We start from the raw sequence: 15,717 nt of genomic DNA, 5'->3' as shown, positions 1-15,717 counted from the left end.
GCATCAAGTGTGCTCTTTTACCTCAGTGCCACTTTCCTTCTCTAACATGGGTAGTGGGGTGAAGAGAGGTCTCTACCAAAGGAATAAGGCACTCCTTCCCTCTGCTAACCTGAAGGTCACCCTTGGGAAAAACGTAGAACCTGTTTAACATCCTGGATCAGAGTCACATGGAAGCAGGTAGTGGGTGATCGTATGAGCAACCGGTGCTTATCGCAAGTCCTGGTTATGTGACCACTAACGCCAAGCAGGCAGTCTTTGAAGGGTATTGTTAATGGCTGGGCACTCCTCTTGAAAAGAGACTGCCCAGCAGAAAGCAATGGCAAACCACTCCAGTAGAAAAGTTTGTCAAGAACAATCACAGTCATGGAAAGATCATGATTGCCTATGTCATATGACACAGGATATAATGAACAAGCAAACAGTATTACCCTTAATTTCCTTAATATCTAAAATTATACCTTATTTCCATTTAAAATGAGTGACCCTGAGTTCGAGACCACCTTATGAAGGGAAACATCCTCTGTTTGTCAACCCTGACTGGGCCACAGAGAATCTGATAGATTTGATAGCCATCAACATATATAAAAAAAACTCCTTCCCCTTTCTCTGTGAATGGCCCAGAAACTGCATAGGCATTTTATTGTTGTCCCATCTCCACACTCAGTAATGTTGAAACCTTGTAAACATTGGCAGAAATGCTAATTTAAGTAACTTTTAAAGAAGAATTTTGTTGCAGGAACTGCAAGCAGGCCTCAGGAATTTGAGAGCCTTGACTTCTATACAGTTTATTGTATAGAACAGACTAATGTTTCAAATCCATTTGAGTTACATGAAAATGTTTAAAATGCATAGCCTTGAGAGCTCTGTTATTGAGGTGTTTACTAAAAGAAGATTCAGTGTGTGTGTGTATTTCTTTACACAGCAAGTTGTTGATACGTGGACCAAACTACCTAGTTGAGTAGCTAAGAGTAGTACCTTAGAAACTTTCAAATCTACACTCAATAGTTATTGCAACGCACTATTTGAACAGGAATTCCGCAGGCTTTGTTTGGCCAAGTGGCCTGCTCTTGTCAAAAAAATGTTCAAGTGTTCTAATGTTACAAAAGTGGTGTACAGAAGAGCATCTCTGAAAACCTAACGTGTCAAATCTTGAAGTGGATGGACTACAGCAGCAGAAGACTACAAACGTACTTTCAGTAGCTACTTTAATAAGGACAGAAAGTACTTAATAAAGTGGCCTCTGAGTATATACTTGTTTATCTATTTCAAAAATCATACTTTAGAAATTGTTCTCTTTGATTTCAACTGATTGAATTTACTTTTGTTTTAATGTCCTGATAAGAACCTGTTGTCAAATATCAGTGTCATATTAATTTGACATTGAAATTTTTTGCAAGATAATTATTTAATTTCTAGATAAGAGGCTCACAGAGTTTAGAATTCAGGTGGTAACATATCAATTGCCCTTTAAAAGTTTTGTTTGCTATATAGTTTTGTAATGCAGTTAATGCAGCTGAATAATGGGTAAACAACAGGAATTCTGCAGATGCTGGAAATTCAAGCAACACACATAAAAGTTGCTGGTGAATGCAGCAGGCCAGGCAGCATCTGCAGATGCTGGAAATTCAAGCAACACACAAGATGCTGGAAATTCAAGCAACAACACACCCTCCTGACGAAGGGTCTCAGCCTGAAACGTCGACTGCACCTCTTCCTAGAGATGCTGCCCGGCCTGCTGAATAATGGGTATGGCTGTTACAGTCTGCCTATGTGATAACATCCACTTAGTGCAGTCAGTCAAAAATATTTTTACTCTGTGGCCTAGAACAGTGAAAGGGTCATTTTTACTCTTTGCTTTAATGAAGGTTAGCAGAAATAATGGGCATCTGTAGAATGCATTCTATAAACTCTACATTGTGCTAATATTCTGGTACTTTCAGTGGTGAATATGGCCACATTCAGATCAATATGTCTATTTCTGATTATCCTATAGGTTCTGAAACATTTTCTTTCCTTACAAATTCCATCCATCAACCAATGACTGCAGTCACTGTATCCACTCTTTTTGTCTAGGTATTTTTCTTAAAGTTGTCTCTATGAATCAGAATCAAGTTTAATATCACTGGCATATATCATTAAAATAAGCTGTTGTTTTCAGTATATACACACATATATGTGAAACTTTACAACAAACTTGGGGCCTTCCAATGGTTTCTCAATTATGCATTCACAAAGTCCACAACTTTACAAAGACCGACCCCCAACCACCAACACATAAGGCTATGACAAAGATGATGAGATGTAGGAGCAGAAGTTGGCCATTCAGCCCATTGAGTCTGCTCCATCATTCAATCATGGCTGACTTTTTTTTCAACCCCATTCCTCTGCTTTCTACCCTCAACTTTTTCCACAGCTACTTTATCCAGTTCTTACAGTATTAGTTAGATTTCAATGAGATCTTTGCAAAGTTGACATTAAAGTAAACAGTTTGTAAATATATCTGACACTCACAAAGACATTTAAAACACTTCTAAAATAAAAAAATATATATATTTTAAAAAGCAATGATGAGTCCTGTTGAAGGGTCTCTTCAACAGACGACCAGTGATGTCGGACTTCAGATTCAGGCCAACATGAATACACAGGTGCATGGAGAGCACAAGAAACAACATTTTGTGGCTAGCCACGTTCGGCAAAATGATGCCCATCATCTCTGTGATCCCCCTGTGCTTCTCCTATTTCCTGTTCGAAGTAGCCCAAAAGAAAATGAATTCACTCCTAAGGAAACAGAATTGCACAGACAATAATGCAAATTGTTGGTTTCATTTCTCTTCTGAAATACAATGAAAGTTCAAAGTTCAAAGTAAATTTATTATCAAAGTACATATATGTCACCATATACAACCCTGAGATGCATTTTCTTGTGGGCGTAGTCATTCAATCCATAACAGAATAACAACCATAATGGAATCAATGAAATTACTGCACTAACTGAGGTGTTCAACCGGTGTGCAAAAGAGAACAAACTGCAAATACAAAAAATCAAAGTAGCAATAATAAATACAAAAACAAGCAATTAATATCAAGAACATGAGATGAAATGTCATTGAAAAAGTGATCCCACAGGTTGTGGGAACATCTCAATGATGGAGCAAATGAAGTTATCTCCTTTGCTTCAAGAGCCTAATGGGTGATGGCTAATAACTGTTCCTGAACCCAGTGCCATGAGTTTTGAGTCACCTTTGCTTTCTTCTTGATGGCAGCAGCGAGAAAAGAGCATGATCTGGGTAGTGGGGGTCCCTGATGTTGCTTTCCTGCAACAATGATTGGTGTAGATTTGCTCAATGGTGGGGAGTGCTTTGCCCATGATGGACTGGGCCATTTGCACTATTATTTCTAGGCATTTCTGTTCAAGGGTATTGGTGTTTCTACACCAGACTGTGATGCAGCCAGTCTATCTACTCTCCACTACACATCTATAGAAGTTTATCTAACTTTCAGATGTCATGCCAAATATTTGCAAACTTTTAAGAAAATAGAGATACTGCCATGCTTTTTTTTTTGAAACTGCACTTACGGCTGGATCCAGGACAGATCCTCTGAAATGATAAATGTAAAGATCCTCAGCAACCGAGGAATTTAAAGTTGCTGACCATCTCCGCTCTGATCCTCTGATGAGGACTGGCTCATTGACCTCTGGTTTCCTCCTCTTGAAGTCAATAATCAGCTCCTTGGTCTTGCTGACATTGGGTAAGAAGTTGTGGCATCACTCAGCCAGATTTTCAATCTCCCTCCAAGGTACTAATTCATCACTACCTTTGTTTCAGCCTCAGACAGTGGTGTCATCGGTAAGCTTGAATATGGCATTGGAGCTGTACTTAGCCACACAGTCATTACTGTAAAGTGAGTAGAGCAGTGGGCTAAGCACTCAGTCTTGTGGTGCACCTGTGATGATAGAGATTGTGGAGGAGATGTTGTTGTCAAACCGAACTGACTGGGGTCTGTGAGTGAGGAAATCGAAGATCCAATTGAAAAAGGAGGTATTGAAGCAAAGGTTTTGAAGTTCACTTATTAGCTTTGAGGAGATGATGGTATTGAATGCTGAACACACATTTGAAGTAATCATACTTTGTCTGCAGTTACCTGTGTTGGCTAGAGTCTGATTGCCTAGAGTATCTTACTTAAAGCACAATTGGGTTTATTATAGAGCTTGCAGGAGAATGCACTGTTATGTCATACAGAAGGAATGGGCTGTGACTGGTACATCAGCACAGCAGTATCACTACACTGAGTAAGTGATTACTTGTGCAAAATGAGCTCAAAATACCACCATTTGGAATGTTACTGGTTATTCGCTTAACGTTATTTACACTTATTGTTATGTTATCTTTATCAAAACCTTCCTTTTGTCTTATTGGATATTGAAAACCAACTCAGCTAAGAATTGGTTGCAAGAATGAACTACAATATTTTGAAATTCCACACCATTTTCTCTTACTGTATGTCAAGCAAGGACATATGTGAGCGTACACAAGTGGTTGCTGCTCCTTCCATATTATAATGGACTGCAGTGACACATAAAAGAAGCCTTGCATAACAACACACACAAAATGCTGGAGAAATGCAGAATGTCAGGCAACATCTACAGAGCGGAATAAACAGGCAATGTTTTGGGCTGAGAAATAGGCAGTGAGGTCTAAATGATGACTGGGCCGCAAGCGTCAAAATGCCGAAGACTGCCTCCTGCCAAGTTTTGCGAGAAAGCTAAGCTGGAGAAGGAACTTGATCACCCACACAAGATGCTGGAGGAACTCAGCAAGTCAAGCAGCATCTATAGAAGGGAATAAACAGTCAACGTTTTGGGCTGAGCCCTTTCATCAGAACTACATCTCCTGTCAAAGTTGCCATTAAAGTTGACTGTATTCATTAAAAATAACTGACATTCAAATATTCTAAACTATTAAAATTGAAGCAAATATTTTTTAAAAAATTTAAATAATTGTTTAGTAATTATTATAATGAAGTTTTTAAAATTATGTTCCCCTTTCTCTCCTAATCTACATAGAACCATAGAACCATAGAAACTACAGCACAGAAACAGGCCTTTTGGCCCTTCTTGGCTGTGCCAAACCATTTTCTGCCTAGTCCCACTGACCTGCACACGGACCATATCCCTCCATACACCTCCCATCCATGTATCTGTCCAATTTATTATTAAATGTTAAAAAAGAACCCGCATTTACCACCTCGTCTGGCAGCTCATTCCATACTCCCACCACTCTCTGTGAGAAGAAGCCCCCCCTAATGTTCCCTTTAAATTTTTCCCCCCTCACCCTTAACCCATGTCCCCTGGTTTTTTTTTCCCCTTGCCTCAGTGGAAAAAGTCTGCTTGCATTCACTCTATCTATACCCATCATAATTTTATATACCTCTATCAAATCTCCCCTCATTCTTCTACGCTCCAGGGAATAAAGTCCTAACCTATTCAACCTTTCTCTGTAACTGAGTTTCTCAAGTCCCGGCAACATCCTTGTAAACCTTCTCTGCATTCTTTCAACCTTAGTTATATCGTTCCTGTAATTTGGTGACCAAAACTGAACACAGTACTCCCGATTCGGCCTCACCAATGCCTCATCATAACATTCTGGCTCTTATACTCAATACTTTGATTAATAAAGGTCAACGTACCAAAAGCTCTCTTTACGACCCTATCTACCTGTGATGCCACTTTTAGGGAATTTTGTATCTGTGTTCCCAGATCCCTCTGTTCTACGGCACTCCTCAGTGCCTTACCATTAACCCTGTATGTTCTATCTTGGTTTGTCCTTCCAACATGCAATACCTCACACTTGTCTGTATTAAACTCCATCTGCCATTTTTCAGCCCATTTTTCCAGCTGGTCCAAGTCCCTCTGTAGGCTCTGAAAACCTTTCTCACTGTCTACTACACCTATGACCCGAATGCGATGGGTATTTTGCATTCTATGAATGGTTGAATTTGGAATATTGGAAATCTGAGGAGGAAGTAGAGGCAGGCGCACTTATAATACTTGAATCGTCTGTGCATTAAAAGCTACTGACCAAGTTAGGTAAATGGGGTTAGTATAGATGTGTACAAACATTGCCATGGGCAGAGGTCCAAAGGGCTTGTTTCTGTGTGGTACAACCCCATGACTCTCACAGTTCTAGACCTGGTCAGGCTGTTGCAAGGTCTGAGAGCCAATTCCCCAGCATAATACTGGTGTTTTTCCAGCAAGTCTGAGGCTACACACTACAGAGATTAATGTTGGATTTGATTTATTTTGTATGACTGTATGCAGGTAGTCCCATTCACTTCAATCAGCACATTTCATTCCAGTGTATATAAGGTCTTAGAAGACAACTGTGTCATGGGAAAGAACAGCAGTGGAGTAGAAGATTATTGTGGTGCTGTGTAGTACACGGCACTCTCCAATAAAAGCTTAAAATTGTTCCAGGGATCCATGTTTATTGCTGATTTGTTTCTTCTTAAGTATTTGTTCATGGAATGAGAAAGTTGCCTTTATCCATCCTTAATTCTACTCTGAATAGAATGGGTTGCTGGCCATTTCAGTGTGCTATTTCAGAGAGCTACAAGGAGTCAATCCCATTGCAGTGAAGTAATGTACAGGCCAAACCAGGTGATTACAGCAGTCCTTATGGAAGTCTGGCATGTAAAACAATAGGGTATTTTCACAGCCACTATTACGAATGCTCTGTACCGCAGATTTGCTTAAATGATGCAAATGGATAGATTATAATTCATTCTCTGGATGTATGGTCAATAATTTAACTGCTAAATTTCCTCAGAGGTTCACAATTCTCTACGACATTCTTCAGCTTGGAAGCTGGGATCAGCCATGGCAACTTGCTGACAAGTGCAATGTGCAGAACAGAATGAATAATTTACACTTGAAAGCACATCATCCAACAACAGATCCCCAGTTTAACCTGCCACACATGCTGAAGTTAGCAATGCTTCGTCCCTTAGGGTGCCTGTTTTACCTGTGCCTTGTTGTTTAATGTTATTTATATTCTCAATGAATGACAAGGTGATGGATGATTCATACAACCACCTGCAAATGTGCAAGCTCTCCATGCAAAAATCTAAGAGATTATATTGTTCTTGTAATTGTTGGACCTGCTCTAAACGGTCATTGTTTTAAAGATACTAATTAAGCCCTTCTCTCATACAAAATCTTTACAACATTTCAGAACATTTCTCATGACCTCTACCAGCTAGAAGCATGGGGCAATCGTCCCCTGGAAGTTAACCTTCATGTCACATGCCATTATAACTTGGAAATAGATCGCCATTCTTTCCTTCTTGCTCAGATCAAAAAAATCATGGATCTTCTTCCCTAACACCGTTGTGGTTATACCCACACCACAAGGACTGCCACTGTCACAAAAGGCAGACCACCACCACCTTTTCAAGGGCAACTACAGATGAGCAATTAAATACTAAGCTGATTCTGGGAACACTACTTCCCTTGAATGATGCCACACAAACAGACCAAATGTTCATCAGCCTTATCAACACTAAGTAAGTATTAAAACTTTATGTTTGTACGGTTGCTCGCTGAGTCTAGAGGTTAGGTCGTGAATGTTTTGTCACTAGTCAAGGTGTTGCTGTTTTCACTGCTTACTTCACTTCTTTTACACCTGTTTTTCATCTTAACTGCACTTCGAGAACTGTTAGAGCTTGTGATTTACAATTTGGGCAACTTTTAAGAGATCCAGCGCTTTGCTGTCTCCAAGAAGATTCCAGTATGAGAGTGCGAGCTCGAACACCCTCAAGGCAAAGAAACTTAGAGACAGGGCTCAACCAATGTTTCTCCGATTAATCACCTATTAAAGCACTGAGGAAGATTGAAACATGGAGGCAAATGCAGAAGGCAAGCAAGGGTTCAGTGCTAACAGCCTGCCTTTTGATCACTGATGGAATCCCTCTGCTGCTGGAGAAGGAGTCCATGTGGTGGCCTCTTGCAGTGAGGCAGCTCACTGAGCCCGAAGGGTGGTGGCGGTGGCATCCGTTCGTCAAGCGAGACCATGGATCTGCGCCTGGAAAGGTTCTCCAGGGTGCAGGCCTGGGCAAGGTTGTATAGATGACCAGCAGTTGCCCAAGCAGCACGTCTCCCCTCTCCATGACACCGATGTTGTCCAAGGGAAGAGCAAGGGGCGATACAGCTTGGCACCAGTGTCGTCGCAGGAGTTGCCAGAACGAGATTGAAGGCAACGTCGGACTGCCTTAGGGACTCCAGCTCCAGATTTTTCCTTTGGGTTTACTCCCAAAGCCTTTCCCATGAGTGGGTATGGCCGCAAGGCAGCGGAGGTTCGAAATCAGAGTTTTCCCTCTCTTAGATGGACTGCCTTCCCAGGCTGACGAGCTCCATCTACCCAAAGCACTGGTTTTAAGGCGCCAGGCCCTGCCTTTGCCCCTTCTGTCAGTAGAAACAGTTCTGCTGGGCTTAGAGGCTAAGCCACACGTGAAGGCCAGGAGTTGGATTTGGTTGTCAGAGGCTATTTCAGGTGCATGCCATGAGGAGCACTTTTAGGTAGTGGGAGCTTGTCCCCACTACCACTCCTCGGCTTGACAACCTTGGAAGGGTAGGCCTCTGCATTTAAGTGGTGACTCTCTCTTTCGGTGATGCCGGAGAATGTTACCGAGGTTCTGTGTTTATGGTTTTTCAGTCTTATGCTATATATATTGCTTTCACATGTTCTTTCTCTTTGTGTGTGGGGATCAGTGTCCTTGTTGCATTTAATGCCAGGGGAGGGGCGTTGGAAGTCAATATTATTGTTGCATTTTGTGCAGGGGTGGTGGTTTGGGGGTTGATGTTCTTGTTCCATGTTGTTATTTTTTGTGTGGGGGAGGGGTGTTGATGATTGTATTGTCATTCTTTTCTTGTGTAGGGGGTGGTTTTGATGTTTTACTTTGGGAATGACTGTATAGGTAAGTGTATGGGTGAGATGTGTGGGTCTGAAAAATTGATACAGCAAGGAAATGGTTAACAGTTAGGAATTTGTGGGTATGTCCTAGTTTGAAGGTCTACCTGCGTGTTGGGAAAATTGATAAAGGGAGAACAATGTGACTCTGATCTACCTGATAACATGGCCTGAAAGCAGACTAAAAGTGCTGATTTGTGTAAAAGTAATTAATCACCTTATCTCTGAAGAATCTTTTTTACGTTGTTTGGTTGTAAGATTAATAGGATGTATTATCCCTGAAGAGGCAGAGGCCGATTGTTGAAGGTCACCCGACCAAAAGGTTGGGGTCGTGTAAACGTCGGATTGGATGCCTCGCCCCTACCAGCTGGACTGGGAGGTGGCGATAGTGCTTCAGGCCGAGCAGCTGAACCGGCGCCAAGGACCTCCACCCTAGCCAGTCCACGGTCGATCGCCTGCCTCAGGGACCACGCAGACGTTGCTAAGTATACTTGGTGGTGTAGACTACGATGGGTTGCTTAAGTTAGCCCTACCTATTCGTGGTGTAGTAGTGTACGATATAAAGCATTTCTCGCAACTCTTTTTTTTTCTCTTCTCTGTATTAACAATAAAGTCAGTCTCAGAGGAACTACTGAGTCTGGGTCCATTTGTTCAAGCGAAACCAAATAGTTGCAGCATTCACTTGTTACGGTTATACTTATTTGGGTATCAGTTTTTGTGGAACAATAACTTCCATGGTTTTTCTTTGTTTTATGGCTATCTGGAGAAGATGAATCTCAGAGTTGCATACCGCACACATACTTCAATAATCAATGAACCTTTTAACCTTTGACATCACCAAAGTGTAAATGAGTGCTGTTTCTGTTACATGCTTGCCTTTATATTGGCCCAACTGATTGTTTTAGTGAGTTGGCTGTCATGCTGGCCACTAGTCTCCGCAGGGTCCCAGCCAACCAGCTGAGTGTTCTCTGCTAGCCTATATCCCTGGTTATTAGCTGTTGTGAGTGTCGGTTCTTAGGGTGTCACCCCATGCCTCGATCCTGCAGATGCATAGGTTCATAAATTGTGTCCAGTTGTATATGATTGTTAATAGTCTTCCATTAAGAAGTATGATTCTAATAACTCACGTGATTTCTTATTTTGTGCTTCTGCCATGATTTTTGTAGTTTCCCAGCCGAATTTGTGTCCTTCTTGGTCTTCATGTACTAAGATGAGAGACAGAGAATTGTATCTTCTTATGGCTAGCTGATGTTCATGTAGTCTCATGGATAGTTTCCTCCCCATTTGTTCTACATAGTGTTCGGGGCAGACTCCACATCGTCTTTGGAATATTATGTTTGTTCTCTCCATGCTATTGGATCTTTTGGTCTTGAGACAAGCATTCTGATGATTACGCTAGGTTTGTGTGCTACCATTATTCCATGTGGCTAGAGCAATCTTGCTGTCACTTTGGAAATATTCCCGATTTGTTTGTTTTGCTTTCTTTTTTGTTTTGGTTGTAGCCAACCTGAGCTACCAATCTTCTCTTTCATTTCATTAAAATGGTCCTGCAGGTGTAATATTGCATACTTGGAGAATTTTCATATCAAACCCGCTCCTGATCACCCCACTAGAGAAAGGATGTTGAGGCTTTGGAATGGGTGCAGAAGAGGTCTACCAAGATGCTGCCCAATTTAGAGGGAAGGTGCTATTATGGACAAACTTGGGTTGTTTTCTTTGGAGTGGCGAAGGCTGAGAGATTTGATAAACGTTTATAAGATTAAGAGAGGCAAAGGTAGAGTAGGCAGGGTGTATCTCTTTCCCAGTGTTGAAATGTCTACTATCAGTGAGCATGCATTGAAGGTGAGAGGGGTAGGTTCAAAGGGGATGTGAGTGGTAAGTTTTTACTCAGAGAGTGCTGGATGGCTGGAATGCAATGCCTGGTATGGTGGTAGAGGCATTACATAAGAGGTTTTTAAGAGGTATTTCGATAGGCACAAGAATGTGAGGAAAATGAAGGGATACGGACATGGTGTAGGTAAGAGGGATTCGTTTTTGGGTGTTTTTGATTTACTCTCGGTTCAGCACAACACTGTGGGAGAAGGAACTATTCCAGTGCTGTACTGTTTAATGTTCTAGGTATCATCATTTCTTTACTGTGCAGGAACTCCTTAAGGTATACATACAACTCAAGAACTGCAGCAATCAAGGTGAGGTGTTTCTTAGTTTTATAATTTTGTTAATGTTCGCAGTGAACTAATGACTTCAATGCCATTTCAAAACATGATATGGTTGTGAAGGGCTTTGTAAATGCTCAAGTAACAAACAATCTGCTGGAAGAAGGGTCTATTCCACACAAAATGCTGAAGGAACTCAGCAGGCCAGGTAGCATCTATGGAAAAAAGTACAGTCGACATTTCAGGCCAAAACCCTTCAGCAGGACTGGAGAAAAAAGCTGAGGAGTAGATTTAAAAGGTGGAGGGAGGGGAGAGAGAAACACCAGATGAAAGGTGAAACCTGGAGGGGGAGGGATGAAGTAAAGACCTGGAAAGTTGATTGGTGAAAGAGACAGAAGGCCATGGAAGAAAGAGAAAAAAGGGAGAGGAGCACCAGAAGAAGGCCATGGATGGGCAAGGAGATGAGGTGAGAGAGGGAAGAGTGGATGGGAAATGGTGAGGGGCGATGGGGGCATTACTGGAAGTTTGAGAAAGCGATGTTCATGCCATCAGGTTGGAAGCTACCCAAATGAAGTATAAGTTGTTGTTCCTCAAAGCCATGTGTGGACTCATCACGACAATGGAGGAGGCCATGGATGGACATATCGGAATGGGAACGAGAAGTGGAATTAAAATGGGTGGCCACTGGGAGATCCCGCTTGTTCAGGCGGTAGGAGTGTAGATGCTTGGCGAAGCAGCCTCCCAACTTATGTCGGGTCTCATCGATATACAGGACGTCACACCGGGAACACTGAACACAGTAAGTGACTCCAACAGACTCACAGGTGGTGTTGCCTTACTCAAAAGGAATGTTTGGGGCCCTGAATGATAGGGAGGGAGTAGGTGTAGGGGCAGGTGTGCCACTTGTTCCATTTGTTCCAGGAGGGAGATCAGTGAAGAGGGATGAATAGACAAGGGAGTCACATAGGGAGTGATCCCTACGGAAAGCAGAAAGGCGGAGGGGGGAGGAAAAGATGTGTTTGGTGGTGGAATCCCATCGGAGGTGGCAGATGTTTCAGAGAATTACGTGCTGGAATAATATCTTTTTTTCCTCCAGTCCTGCTGAAGGGTTTGGCCCAAAACATCAACTGTACTTTTTCCCAAAGATGCTGCCTGTCCTGCTGAGTTCCTCCAACATTTTGTGTGCATTGCTGGAAGACCTCAGCTGGTTGAGCAGTATCTTGGAGGCAGGAAATGCCTTCATGTCAGGACTGATGCAATGCTTGACCCAAAACGTTGAAAATTCCTTTCCCGACATAGATGCTACTCGACCTACTGAGTTCCTCCAGCAGCTTGTTTGTGGATCCAATCTCCAACATCTGCAGTCTCTTGTGTTTTTTTTTAAATATAATCCTCTCACTGGGGCTCGTACACCAAATTAGCTCATTAGCTAACTTTGCTAACAGCCACGTGTCTCAACGGTGGGAAGGCCACCTTTCTAAGCAACATATGTCGAGGATCTGTGTGGAAGTGAGCGAGGTCCTCAATGAATACTTCTCTTCGGTATTCACCAATAAGAGGGAACTTGATGATGGTGAGGACAATATGAGTGAGGTTGATGTTCTGGAGCATGTTGATATTAAGGGAGAGGAGGTGCTGGAGTTGTTAAAATACATTAAGACAGATAAGTCCCCGAGACCTGACGGAATATTCCCCAGGCTGCTCCACGAGGCGAGAGAAGAGATTGCTGAGCCTCTGGCTAGGATCTTTATGTCCTTGTTGTCCACGGGAATGGTACTGGAGGATTGGAGGGAGGCGAACATTGTCCCCTTGTTCAAAAACAGTAGTAGGGATAGTCCGGGTAATTATAGACCAGTGAGCCTTACGTCTGTGGTGGGAAAGCTGTTGGAAAAGATTCTTAGAGATAGGATCTATAGACATTAGGAAAATCATGGTCTGATCAGGGACAGTCAGCATGGCTTTGTGAAGGGCAGATCCTGTCTAACAAGCCTGATAGAGTTCTTTGAGGAAGTGACCAGGCATATAGATGAGGGTAGTGCAGTGGATGTGATCTATACGGATTTTAGTAAGGCATTTGACAAGGTTCCACATGGTAGGCTTATTCAGAAAGTTAGAAGGCATGGCATCCAGGGAAGTTTGGCCAGATGGATTCAGAATTGGCTTGCCTGCAGAAGGCAGAGGGTGGTGGTGGAGGGAGTACATTCAGATTGGAGGATTGTGACTAGTGGTGTCCCACAAGGATCTGTTCTGGGACCTCTACTTTTCGTGATTTTTATTAACTATCTAGATGTGGGGTAGAAGGGTGGGTTGGCAAGTTTGCAGACGACACAAAGGTTGGTGGTGTTGTAGATAGTGTAGAGGATTGTCAAAGATTGCAGAGAGACATCGATAGGATGCAGAAGTGAGCTGAGAAGTGGCAGATGGAGTTCAACCCAGAGAAGTGTGATGTGGTACACTTCGGAAGGACAAACTCCAAGGCAGAGTACAAAGTAAATGGCAAGATACTTGGTAGTGTGGAGGAGCAGAGGGATCTCAGGGTACATGTCCACAGATCCCTGAAAGTTGCCTCACAGGTGGATAGGGTAGTTAAGAAAGCTTATGGGGTGTTAGCTTTCATAAGTCGAGGGATAGAGTTTAAGAGTCGCGATGTAATGATGCAGCTCTATAAAACTCTGGTTAGGCCACACTTGGAGTACTGTGTCCAGTTCTGGTCACCTTGCTATAGGAAGGATGTGGAAGCATTGGAAAGGGTACAGAGGGGATTTACCAGGATGCTCTGATCATAGGTATGCATTATGATCAGAGATTAAGGGAGCTAGGGCTTTACTCTTTGGAGAGAAGGAGGATGAGAGGAGACATGATAAAGGTGTACAAGATAATAAGGGGAATAGATAGAGTGGATAGTCAGCGCCTCTTCCCCAGGGCACCACTGCTCAATACAAGAGGACATGGCTTTAAGGTAAGGGGTGGGAAGTTCAAGGGGGATATTAAAGGAAGGTTTTTTACTTAGAGAGTGGTTGGTGCGTGGAATGCACTGCCTGAGTCAGTGGTGGAGGCAGATACACTAGTGAAGTTTAAGAGACTACTAGACAGGTATATGGAGGAATTTAAAGTGGGGGCTTATATGGGAGGCAGGGTTTGAGGGTCAGCACAACATTGTGGGCCGAAGGGCCTGTACTGTGCTGTACTATTCTATGTTCTATGCTCTATGACTTGGGGTTAAACCAAACAGGAACATTGGAATTAAAGGAACTTTGATTTGAGCAACTGCTGTATAAATACTGCCCATTCATAGTGATAAGTAGCCCAGAAATGACAGATTACACACCAGCATAATGTTATAAAGAAAGTATATTAAACAATTTTCAACCTTATCAAACAGAGAAAGAAAAAGAAAAATAAAAGGGCCCATTACAGTTAAACCAGTCGAGATGTGCACATAAACGTTAGAGCACATTTCTGTAGTAGCTGGGTGTATTGCTTTATTCACTTTGTTTAATTCCCATCACCGACCACAGGCAGAACTTCCCTTCTTGGAAAAGACTGTCTCATGAAGCGCTCCTTCCAAAAGGGTGCCCCCATTGGATGGGATCCTCCAGGCATCTTCTCTCCACATCTCCTGCCAAAAAGCCCCAAACCAGACTACTGTCCTTCAGAAATCCCTTCGCACCCTGCTCTCTAGAACCTTCTCACCCATCCCACAATCCTGATTGGCTGACACAATATTCCTAAATTGGGCAACATGGCTCCTTATCTTTAGCCGAAACCAAAACACTCTTACCAGCAGGTCACACCACTTTTGCAGATACTTCTAAAATAAAATACCTCACAGCGTAGCAGTAGAAACCTTAAACACGACACTACATGTAATTTTCTGTAAAATGCAAAACAACAAAGCTACCAGTCCTCTGAATTGTAGATCATTAACATTTCACACATTATAAATCCAAAAGTCTAGTATGAAATTATTGCTGAGGACCTAAATAAGGGCTAAAGCATGCTTCAGTTGTTTCAACCACTTCAGTGATTAGAATTCAACCAATTCAGATATTATTAAGTTGCAACAATTCAAGTACATTCACCACAACCAACAATATTCCTATCATTTTTTTTTACTTTTAATAGTTTAATAAACATTTATCAGCATTTGAAGATGAATACAAAAAGGAAGAAAAATATATACACTCAGAGGCCACTATATTTGACATACCTGTACTCCTGCTCGTTAATGCACATATCTAATAGGCCATTCATAAGATAGCAATTCAATGCATTAAAGTATCCAGACATGGTCAAGAGGTTCAGTTGTTGCTTAGACTAAAGATCAGAATGGGAAAGAAAAGTGATCTAAGTGACTTTGACCATGGAATGATTGTTGATGATTTGAGTATTTCATTAACAGCTGACTGCCTGGGATTTTCACACACAATAGTCTCTTGAGTTTACAGTGAATGGTGTAAAAAAACAAACAAAGGAACATCCAATGAATGGCAGTTCAGTGGGTGAAAATGCCTTGTTAATGAGTGAGTTCAGACGAGAATGGCCAGACTGGTTCAAGTTGACAGAAAGGTGTCAGTAACTCAAATAACCACACA

At 42.1% G+C, this 15,717-nt stretch overlaps 1 protein-coding gene across 4 annotated transcripts in view; it reads right to left on the bottom strand.

Annotated features, from left to right (window-relative positions):
- The window catches only part of LOC140212489 (cadherin-18), a 672,855-nt gene that overhangs the window by 130,471 nt on the left and 526,667 nt on the right, over positions 1–15,717 (bottom strand). The window lies entirely within an intron of this gene.

This window comes from Mobula birostris, chromosome 19 (genome assembly GCF_030028105.1).
Source record: "Mobula birostris isolate sMobBir1 chromosome 19, sMobBir1.hap1, whole genome shotgun sequence".
NCBI classification, from domain to species: domain Eukaryota; kingdom Metazoa; phylum Chordata; class Chondrichthyes; order Myliobatiformes; family Myliobatidae; genus Mobula; species Mobula birostris.
This window is presented reverse-complemented; position numbering and strand designations above follow the sequence as displayed.